This window comes from Pteropus medius, unplaced genomic scaffold (assembly GCF_902729225.1).
Source record: "Pteropus medius unplaced genomic scaffold, Ma_sr-lr_union100, whole genome shotgun sequence".
Classification (NCBI taxonomy): Eukaryota; Metazoa; Chordata; class Mammalia; order Chiroptera; family Pteropodidae; genus Pteropus; species Pteropus medius.
The window spans coordinates 989,496-1,001,701 of record NW_024352949.1 but is presented as its reverse complement, the minus strand read 5'-3'; the positions used below and the strand labels follow the sequence as shown (position 1 = coordinate 1,001,701).

Below are 12,206 nucleotides of genomic sequence, written 5' to 3'. Positions count from 1 at the left end.
ACATCATACTTAATGGTGAAAACTAAAAAATTTCCCTCTAAGATCAGAAAGAAGACAAGGCTGTCCGCTATCAGTATTATTGTTCAATACAGTATTGGAAGTCCTAGCCTGAGCTATCGGGTAAGAGAAAGAAGTAAAAGGCACGAAAGGGAATAAGAAAGTCAAATTCTCACTTTTTACAGATGACACGATTCTCTATATAGAAAACTCTAAAAACTCCACCAAAAAAATTAGAAATAATAAACAAATATAGTAGTTTCAAGATTCGAAATCAATGGCCAAAAATCCATAGCACTCCTACACTCTGACAATTGATTTTCAGACAAAAAAAAAGGAAAAAATTTTTTGCAATTGCAACAAAAAAATAACTATGAATAACTCTAATGAAATATGTGAAGGATGTATACAAGGAAAACTATAAGACATTATCAAAAGAAATTGAAGAAAGACACAAAGAAACGAAAAGATATTCCATGTTCGTGGATTGTAAGAATCAACATAGTTAAAATGACCTTATTACCTAAAGCATTACACAGATTCAATGCAATCCCCATCAAAATTCCAACAGCATTCTGCAAAGAAATAAAACAAAAAATCATCAGATTTGTATGGAAGAACAAAAGACACTGAATAACCAAAGCAACCCTGAGGAAAAAGAGCAAGGCTAGAAGTATCACTCTACTTGGCATCAATTTACACTACAAACCATCAATAATCAAAACAGCATGGTATTGGCAAAAAAGAAAAGAAAAAGAAAAAGAAAAAAACAGACACACAGATAAATGGAACAGAATCGAGAATCCAGAATTAAACCCCTGTATATATGGGCAAATAATTTTCAACAAAGAAGACAAAAACATACAATGGAGAAAGGAAAGCCTCTGCAATGAATTGTGCTCAGAAAATTGGAAAGCCACATGCAAAAGAAAGAAACTAGAATGCTATCTATCACCACACACAAAAATTAACTCAAATGGATCAAAGACCTAAATATAAAACCTGAAACAACAAATTGCATAGAAGAAAACATAGATACTAAACTCATGGACATTGGACTTAAAGAGGATTTTATGAATTTAACCTCAAAGGCAAGGGAAGTCAAAAAAATAAATAAGTAAATGAGACTACATCAAACTAAAAAGCTTCTGCCCAGCAAAAGAAACCATCAACAAGGCAAAGAGGTAACAATCCAAATGGGAGAATACATTTGCAAACACCTCCAATAAGGGCCTAATTTCCAAAATATATAAAGAATTACAATTCAATAGCAATAACAACAACAACAAAAATGCAATTAAAAATGGGCAGAGGACCTAACAAACATTTCTCCCAAGAAGACATACAAATGGCCAACAAACATATGAAAAGATGTTCTACTTCACTAGCTATTAGGAAAATGCTAATCAATACCACAATGAGATACCACTTCACATCTGTTAGAATAAACAAATTCTACATCAACAGGACAAATAATAACAAGTGTTAGAGAGGTTGGCATGGGGGGCGGGGCGGAGGAGCCCTCATACACTGCTGGTGGAAATGTAAAATGATGCAGCCACTATGGAAAACAGTATGGAGGTTCCAAAAAAAACTAAGAATAGAATTACTGTATGACCCAGCAATCCCCCTTCTGGGGATTTACCCAAAAAACCTGAAACCATTTATTTGCAAAGATACATGCACCTTGATGTTCAAAGCAGTGTTGTTCACAATGGCCAAGACATGGAAACAACCCAAGTGTCTTTCGATAGATGATTGGTTAAAGAAGATGTGGTACATATATACAATGGAGTATTACTTGGCCATAAGAAAAGACAAAAACTGCCACTTGCAACTACATGGATGGAGCTTAAAATTAGAAAATGTTGAGAACCATATGATTTCACTCATATGTGGGATATAAACAAACATGACAGAGACTCACGGACACAGACAGTGGATTAGTGGTTACCAGGGGAAGAGGGGATGTGGGGAGGTAGATAGGGGTAAAGGGTGTCAAATATTTGGTGGCAGAAAGAAATTTAACTTTAGGTGATGAACACACAATGCAATATATATATGATGCATTATTGAATTGTACACTTGAAACCTGATTTTTTAAACCAATGTAACCTCAGTAATTTTAATAAACACTGGAATTTAAAAAAAGAAAAAGAAAAAAAAATTCCTGGAACTAATAAATAATTATAAATAGCGAAGTTGTAGGATCCAAATTTAATACACAGTCAAATTGCTTTTCTCTATACCAACAATAAACAAGTGGAATTTAAAATTGAAAACTATTCTGTTATATTAGCACCTCCAAAAATGAATACTTAGATATAAATATACAAAATATATACAAATGTAATAAGGAAAATTACAAAACTGATGAAAGAAAACAAAGATCTAAATAAATGAAGAGATATTCCATGTTCCTAGGTATGAAGACTCAATATTTTCAAAATATCAGTTCTTCATAACTTGATTATACATTCAATGTATTCAATGTAACTCTAATCAAAATCCTAGCAACATCCAAAGAAGTGATCTTTAATCTAGAAAACCTGAATGATAGGTGAGAGGTAGGCAGGAGAGGGAGAGATATCTTCACTTTCCAAATAGTGGAAATGGGTATGACATTCCCTGGGGCAGGAAAAAAGCATAGTACGTTAATGAATGAAATGAAGACTGCAAACTGGAAGGTGGCACAGGATGAGGCTGAAGAAGAAAGCAAAGTTGTGCAGGGCTTTTAGATCAGTTATAGAATCTGAGCTAAAGGAAACTAGCAAACATTGAAGAGCTTTAAGCATGGATGGGATATATCAGATTTGTTTTTAAATAAAGTTATTTTGACTACCAAGATTGGAGATGAACAAGAGTAGATGTCAAGAGAGTTAGAGGCCCATTGTAGATTGGTGAGACAGCAAAAGAGCAGTGGACTGGAGTAATGAGGTGAGCTGGAATTAAGTAGAGAGACTTGGAGATAGAATATGGTGACTGGATAAAAGGAGAGGGAAGCACCAAAGCTGAGTGTTGGGTATTTGGTTTGACCAATTGAGTAAACTGTGGAGTCATTTCTAAGGGAAGTCAGGGAATGTGAGAGGCTATCTTTTGGACAGGCTGAGTAAGAAATGAGATATACAAAAGGAAATGCCAAATAAATTTATATGAGGATCTGGAGCCACTCAGGATTGTTTGTCTTAAGGTAAACATATAAGACAGTATTAGAGTCCCAGGAGTCCACAGATAGCCTGAGAAAAGAGTACAGAAGACAGAGGAAGGGCAGCATTTATATTTGGAAAAACCAGCAAAGGAATCTGAAGAATAGCAACCAGAGAGGCAGGAAGAAAACCAATAGTGTGGTTTCAGTGAAAATAAGGGAAGAATTTTTCAAGAAGGAAGAAATGGTTGACTGTGTACCTAGAGTCAATTAAAATAAGTCCTCAGAGTATAGGAACAAAAAGCTCACTAGAGCTACATCAATGATTGCAAGCTTTGGTGGCAAAGTGAAGCTGAGTCCTACTGGAATGGATGGAGACATAATGAGGGCATTGATTAGGACAGGAGGAGCTGGAGACAACAAGAATGGAGAAGTGTTACAAGAAGTTTTGGCTGTGGAAGGCCCAAGGTCCCTTCAGAGGTCGTAGAGGGGGATGTCATTAAGAGAAAACACAACAGAGGTGTCTGTATGCAAGGTGTGGGTAGAGCAGTCAGCGAGTGACTGCTGCTTGGGTTTGGCCCTCGGTGGTTGCTTGCACTAAGAGCTGACCTGCTTCAGAGCATCATCGCAGCCAATGTCTTCTCTGCAAGAAAGGTTAGTCTTCCAACTGCTGTTACTGAGTGTCCAAACTGTCAATGATGGCAGCCGATATTGATCCCTGATACAACTCCATCCCTGAGAAAAACAACCAGATACTTTGGGGCAAGTCCATTGGACCCTTCCCATTCTGGGAAAGGATGGTTTCATCTTGCCTGGAATAGATATATTCTAGAGTTGGGTAAACTTTTCCTGCCCACAGAGCATCATGCCCTGTTCCTAGAGATAGCCTGGACCATCCATGACTATCAATACAAGGATATAAAGGCCTAGACCCCTTGCCCCAAATTAGCACAACTCTGAAAGGCCATTCTAGCTCCAGAGCATCCCACACCCCACATCCCACATTCCCAATAGGTGAGTGAGAGTGGCTGAGGCCTTTGTTGTGACTGTATCACATAGGTTTCACTTATGTGCTCATGGAATGATATAAAAAGTAAATCCTTCAAGAGAATCAAAAAGGAAAAGCATCTAAATGCTCTGAGGTCATTAATTTGGCTTTTAATTAGTCTTTTCTTAGGACTTTTTTTTATTATGCACACATTCGTTTCACCCAATTTAGACTCCCTTCACTTGATGAAGCACTGAACCCTGTGGGCGGTCCTGATTTCTATTGTATCATATAATGACAGATAATTGCAATAAAATATATCCACACATTTTTACATCTACATAGTGCCTGATGCTAAACAACTCTGGTTTTTGCAGATTTTCAGCTTTTATGCAGCTAAACCAAAAGTTAAAAAAGAAAAAGCAAATGTTCTATTTCTTTTAGGAAACTGTCTACTAACAAAACTCTTCTCGACAAACATACGGCTTTTCATTCTCAAAGGGCCAAGATAATACATGTGCCTATAACTAGCAGAGAAAGCTTTTCTGGAAAATAATAAATGAAAATGCATTATGTCAAGCTCCTTTCTCACTGTGAGTCTTGCATTAGCCCTGGTGAATGGCTGTCTTGCTGAGCCTGCTTATTTTCAAGTCAGTCTGGTCATTTTCTACTATTACATTCACCAACAGAACAAAAGAAACAGAGAGAGAATTTTTTTAAAGTAGTTCTTTTTCCTGAGCACTGCCAAGTCACACAATTTCTTAGATTAGTATTCTGAATTGCCCAGACTGTTAACCATAATAATAGACTATATTTATATTTTCAATCTTATTCAGATTTTCTTTATTTAGCTTACCTTTAAGATGTCTCTTCCATTGCAGATTCAGTTTTAGCAATAACCTCCTACTCTGCATTCTGCCAACCAAGAATTTCATCTCTTACTTGGGGTTCCTGACTTGGGCCAGTTGATGATACAAAATTGGGGAGTGTGTGGAAGACCTCTCACCACTAGCTGTTGCCTTGGATTGTGCAAATTTGACTGGCTCACTGTACAGGAATTGCCAGGATGGCCAAATATGCAGATCTGCACTAAAAAAAATTTTGCAGATGTAGAAACTCATCCAGCCCACCCCTGGAAGTAAAATTCTCACTCATCATATTGCAAAATGAGTGAAAAATCTTTCTAGCCTAAGTTGTTTGTGCTCATTGCTGCTAAACCCGCAAAGAAAGGCAAAATCATGGACACTGGGACACACTTGCCCCCACCCACCCATCCCCCAACCATCAAAGTACAGCCTTGTAGAGGCAGCTGAGGCATCCCTGCCAACACCTTCTGGGTACAAGGAAGTGGTGCCAAAAACACACAGAAGACCCATAGTTCACTACTTCCAATCCACAGGGGTGGTACCCTAACACCGAGGTGACCAAGTGTTAAAATAAATGACTACCTGCTCAGGAAATACGTAGTGTTTTCCAGATGCTAATTGACACTGCCCCGCGGAGATTCCAAAAGCAATGCAGATAAAAGAAAATAAAAACTGGTGCTTCAGCTCCACCTACAGAAAAACAAAATAAAGACATTTACTTATCAACCTGCCAACCAGTGAAGTGTCAAATTCTTAAAAAACAAACAAACAAAAAAAAAAGCACTTTTTTTGCTACGAATGCCCAGGCAGAGAAATAATTCTTCAAATACCATGAATACCATGGTTACAGGCAGCACAGAAAGAAAATGAAAAATCTCCAGAAAATAAACTTAAAGACATGAAAGAATGTGATTTAAATGACAGAGAATTCAAGATTGCAGTTCTGAAAAAATTCAACAAGATACAAAAAAACTCAGAAAGGCAATTCAACAAACTCAGAAATAAAATCAATGAACAAAAGAAGTACTTCACCAAAGATATTTAAACTATAAAAAAAAGAACAAAACAGAAATTCTGGAGCTGAGAATTTAACAAAAGAGATGAAGAATGAATTAGAGAGCTTAGAAAATAGAGCAGACCACCTGAAGAAAAAAAAAATAAAGATATACAAAATAGACATCTAGAAATAACTCGGATGTAAGAGAATCAAGAATTTAAAAAATAAAAAACTCTATTAGAACTATCTGAATTTATTAAAGAGAGAAATGTAAAAATAATGGATATATCAGAAGAAGAAGAGTAAGAGAAAGAAACAGGGAGCTATTTACATGAATAATTGACAAGAACTTCCTAAACCTATGGAAAGAACTGGATCCTTGAATCTAAGAACACTTAATTATCTCAATCAAAAAAGGCCTTCTCCAAACACATTATATTAAAAATATCAAAAATCAACTGAAAAAAGAGAATTCTCAAGGCAGCCAGGGGAAAAAAAGATGGTAATCTATAAAAGAAATGCCATTAGAATATCATCAGATTTTTAAGCAGAAACCCTATAAGCCAGGAGAGAGTGAAATCATATATTCAAATTATTCAAAGAAAGAAATCGCCAGCCAAGAATAATATGTCCAGCAAAGTTATCCTGCAGATATGAAGGAGAAATAAAGGCTTGTCCAGACATACAAGAGCAGAGGGAATTTACCACCACAGTTGCTGCATGACAGGAAATACTAAAGGGAGTTATTCACCTGAAACAAAAAGACAAGAAGATACAAAACTACAAGCAAGAGAACTAACAAACAGAAGCAAGAAATTGCAACCCTTGTTCAGAATAAGGTATCAATCATTTAAAGATTACATAAAGGTTAAAGGAAGTAGAAATATTTTAAAAGAAGAAGAAAAAGAAGACAATAGCTATTGAAATTTGGAAATGAACACACAGCATAAAAAGGGATAGTTTGTGACAACAAAAACATAAAAGTGGAGGGGTAAAGGACTGACTTTGCACAGGTGGATGAAGATGCAATCAGAAGAAAAAAGATTACTATATATATGAAACTTTCTTTTGCATGAACCTGATGATAACCACAAAAAAAAAATCTAGAACTGAAACGTAACACAAAAAAGAGGAAACAGAGGAGGAAATCATAGAATACCACCAAACTATAACATCAGAGAGAAATAGAGGGAAAAGAAACTATGGAGACACAGGGCTACCAAAAAATAAAAGATAAAAAGGCTATAGGAAAACCTCACATTTCAATAATCACCCTAAATGTAAATGGACTGAACTCATCAATTAAAAGGCAAAGCATATTAGTTTGGATCAAAAACTAAAATCCAACTAGATGCAGCCTTCAGAATATACATCTTGGCTTCAAGGACAAAGGTAGACTCAAAGTGAAGGGATGGAAAACAGTGCTCCAACCAAATGCCATCCAGAGAAAAGCAGCTGTAGCTGTATTAATATCTGACAAAATAGATTTCATGATAAAAGAGGTAACAAGAAACAAAGATGGATATTTTATAACGATAAAGGGGAATATATGTCAAGAAGGCATACCACTTATTAATATATATGCACTCAACCTGGGAGCACCCAATTATATACAACTAAACTAAAGGGAGAAGCTGACAAAAATACAATTATAGTAGGTGACCCAAATATCTCCACTGATAGTTATAGGTAAATCATTCAGAAAGAAAATCAATAAGGAAATATCAGGCTTAAACGACCCATTAGACCAAATGGATATAATCGATATTTACAGAGCTTTTCATCCCAGAACACCAGATTACACATTTTTTCTCTAGTATACAAAGAACATTCTCAAGAATAGATCATATGATGCGACACAAAAGGGACAAAAAACTAGCCTTAACAAATGTAAGAAAATTGAAATCAAACCAAGCTATTCTCTAACCACAATGCTTTGAAATTGGAAATCAACAGCAAAAAGAAAGCTGAAAAAAAAAAACAAAAATGTGTGCAAATTAAAAAACATGTTACTAAACAATGACTGAGTCAAAGAAGTAAAGGAAGAGAGCAAAAGATACATAGGACAAATGAAAATGATAACATAATTTATCAAAATTGGGGGGATACAGCAAAAGCAGTAATAAGAAGAAAATTTATCGTTACTGGCCTACCTCAAGAAACAAGAAAAATCTCTAATAAATAACCTAGTATTTCACCTTAAAGAACTAGAAATAAAAAAGAGCAAAGCTCAAAGTAGAAAGAAGGAAATAACAAAATTACAGAAGGATTAAACAAATTTGAGAACAAAAAAGACAATAGAAAAAATTAATGCAACAAAGAGTTGGTTCTCAAGATTAATAAAATTGTCAAACCTCTGGCTAGTCTGGATAAAAGATTCAAACAAAATTGGAAATGATAGCATAGAAGTTACAAAGGACACCATAGAAATACAAGGAACTATGTTTGAATGCTCTGAAAGGCTATACACCATCACATTTGATAACCCAGAAAAAATGAACAAGTTCTTAGAATACATAACCTTCCTAGACCGAGTCATGAAGAACTGGAAAATATAAATAGATTGATGACTAGCAAGAAAATTGAAAAAGTCATCAAAAACCTCCCAAAAAAGTAAAACTCCAGGACCAGATTGTTCCACTAGTAAATTCTACCAAGCATTCAATGAAGATTTAATACTTATCTTTCTCAAACTCTTTCAAAAAATAAAAGAAGATACAATACTTCCTAATTCATTTTATGGGGCCCATGTTACAATGATACCAAAACCAGGTAAGACAACACACAAAAAAAGAAAATTACAGATCAATATCTCTGATGAATACAGATGTAAAATTTTAAAAAAATACTAGCAAATTGAACACAATACATTAAAAAAGATAATACATCATGAAAAATGGGGTTTATTTCAGGGATGCAAGAATGGTTCAACATAAACAAATTAATCAATGTGATACGCATATAAACAATATAAAAGATGAAAATCATATGATCATATGAATAGATGCAGAAAAAGCATTTGACAAGATAAAATATTTATTTATGATTAAAACTCTTAATAAAATGTGTATAGAAGAAAAGTACCTCAACATAATAAAGGCCATACATGACGAAACCCTCAGTTAATATCATACTTAATGGTGGAAAACTTAAAGCTTTTTCTCTAGGATCAGAAACAAGACAAGGCTGCCCACTCTCACCACTCTTTTTCAATACAGTATTGGAAGTGCTAGCCAGAACAATCACGCAAGAGAAAGAAATAAACAGCATCCAAATCATAAATGAAGAAGTTGAATTGTCAGTTTTTGCAGATGACATGATTCTCTATATAGAAAATCCTAAAGACTCCACCAAAAAATCTATTAGAAACAATAAACAAATACAGTAAAGTTTCAGGATACAAAATAAATGTATAAAATCCATTGCGTTCCTATGTACTAACAATGAATTTCAGAAAAAGAAATAAAAACAATTTTTTTGCAATTGCAACAAAAAATATGAAATACTTAGGAATAAACAGCAAAGGATATAAGACATACACATTGAAAACTACAAGACATTATTAAAAGAAATTGAAGAAGACACAAAAAAAAATGGAAAGATATTCCATGTTCATAACTGGCAGAATCGACATAGTTTAAATGGCCCGTTACCCAAAGCAATATACAGCAATATGTGATCCTTATCAAAATCTCAATGGCATTTTCTAAAGAAATAGAACCAAAAATCATCAGATTTGTGTGAAAACTCAAAAGACCCTGAATAGCCAATGCAATCCTTAGAAAAAAGAACAAGGCCAGAGATATCACACTACCTGACTTCAAATTATACTACAAAGCAACAATAATCAAAACAGCATGGTATTGACAGAAAAACAGACACAGTCCAATGGAACAGAATTGAGAACCCAGAAATAAACCTACATGTATCTGGGCAACTAATTTTCAACAAAGGAGCCAAAAATATATAATAAATAAAAGAAAGCCTCTTCAATAAATGATGCTGAAAATTAGAAAGAATGACTTGACTGCTATTTGTCACACTACAAAAAAATTAACTCAAAATGACTCAGCCAAGTTTAAGACCTAAAACAGTAAAATATATAGAAGAAAATATAGGTACTGAACTCATGAACTTTGGTTTTACAAGATTTTATAAAGTTGACCTCAAAGGTAAGGGAAGTAGAAGAGATGGGGAAAAAATGGCATAGATGATAGAAGTTTTGTTACCTGCTTTTGTGACCAAATCAAAGTTGTAATAGAAACACGGAACAAACAGCAAGTAAAGTTGCTTGGGATCTAGATGAACAGAATCACTACAACTCGGGAGAGAAATAATTAATCAACCTGCACTGGTAGAAGGTAGGAGAGAGTGAAAACACAAGGCTACCTGGTTCCTGCAAGCTGAGTGAGACAGAGCCTGCTGCAGCCAGCAGCTTCAGATGCTTCTTAAAGGGGCCATGTCCAAGGGCAAACTTTGCATTGACATACCTGCTCACTCTGAGCACCAGCTTCTGGTCAGCTGCTCAGGGGACACCAGGGACTTACAGGGAGTCACTGAGTTATCACAGTGAGGGCCAGGCAGGAATGCCTCAGTGTATCCATTGTTCCTCTGTTGAGCCCACCCCACTCCCACTGCACAGACGCAGTACCACCATGGCTGATACATCATCGACTGGATAACAGAGGTCGCTCCACCCAAAGGATCCCCTGAAACTCTGCCTACCACAACTCACAGCCCCACCCAAGCCACATCCAGCTGTGTCTTCAGCGAGTCAAGTGCTCCTGAATGAGCAGCACCAGATTCAACCTGCTGGCAGCTGGCCTTGGTTTCTGGTGTGAATTCTTGAGGCAACTATAAGCACAGCATCTGTGGATTGCTTGCTAAATCTTAATAGGTGGACCCAGATGGGCACAGGCTAAAGCTAAATTTGGCCTGTAGCTGAACCTCTCTAAGGACTATGCCACTGGATGCCTACTATACAAAGCCACACCAATAAGACTGGGAGACTTGAGAGCTTTGCTTAGTACATAGAAACAGATACAGAAAGGCAGCCAAAATGGGAAGACAGAGAAGCAGAAACTAGATGAGAGAACAGAACAGAGATCTAGGAATAATGGAGTCAAGCAATCTAACAGATACAGAGTTCAAAACACTGGTTATAAAGATGCTCAATGAACTTAGGGGAAGTGTAGCTGAATTCAGTGAGAACTTCGACAAAGAGATAAAAAACATAAAAATGGAAATTATAAAAGGGAGCCAATCAGAAATGAAGAACACCTTATCTGAGATGAAGAGTATATTAGAGGGAATAAACAGTGGGTAAAGTTAGATAAAGTTAGAGTTAAAGGACAGATAAAGAGCTTCCCAAACAAAATAAGCTAAAGGAATTTATCGCCACCAAGCCAGCATTACAGGAAATGTTGAAGGGACTTCTCTAAAAGGAAAAAACATGTATCAAAAACAGGAATAAAGAATGGTAATAATTACATTCCTATCAACAAGTACCTCAAGTGGAAAAGAATTAAGTGCTCCAACCAAAAGATAAAGTGGCTGAATGATAAGAAAACAGGACCTCTACATATACTGCCTACAAGAGAATAACTTCAGATTAAAAGACACACAGAGACTAAAAGGAAAGGGTTGGGAAAAGACATTGCCCTGATAGATCTAGAGGGTAGTGCACTGAATGAAATGGGTTGGATAGAGAAAGACAAATATCACATGATTTAACATACATGTGGAATATAACGAACAAAATCAACAACAAAATCAACAACAAATGCAGAAATAAACTCATAGACAGACAATATTTTGAGGGCTACTGGATGGGAGGGGAGTTGTAGAGGACAGTGAGAAAAGGCAAAGGGATTAAAAAGTACAAAAGGATAGTTCCAGAATAGAAATGGAGACATAGAGTATAGCATGGGGAAGATGGTTAATAATGTTGTAATAAATATGTAAGGGAGAATTGGGGGTACAATATTTAGTGGGGTGATCACTTTGTGAGTTATATGGATCTCTGATCACTATGCTGTACAACTTAGACTGGTATTTTATTGTATACCAACTATAATTGAAAAAACTCATTGAATTGTACAATGTAAATATGAGCAACTAATTGTCTATTACATTTCAATAAAGCCAGAAAAAAAAAAAGATGTTTGATATCACCAGTTATCAGGGAAATGCAAATTGAAACCACATAGATGT

At 35.6% G+C, this 12,206-nt stretch overlaps 1 long non-coding RNA gene across 1 annotated transcript; it reads right to left on the bottom strand.

Annotated features, from left to right (window-relative positions):
* Positions 1 to 553: 553 nt before the first annotated feature.
* Positions 554 to 5,390, bottom strand: LOC120592718 (uncharacterized). The gene is made up of 3 exons (XR_005650196.1): positions 4,987 to 5,390; positions 3,752 to 3,877; positions 554 to 572 (listed from the first exon to the last, which is right to left on the bottom strand). It is a non-coding gene; the product is annotated as an uncharacterized LOC120592718 (long non-coding RNA).
* Between the last annotated feature and the right edge of the window lie 6,816 nt (positions 5,391 to 12,206).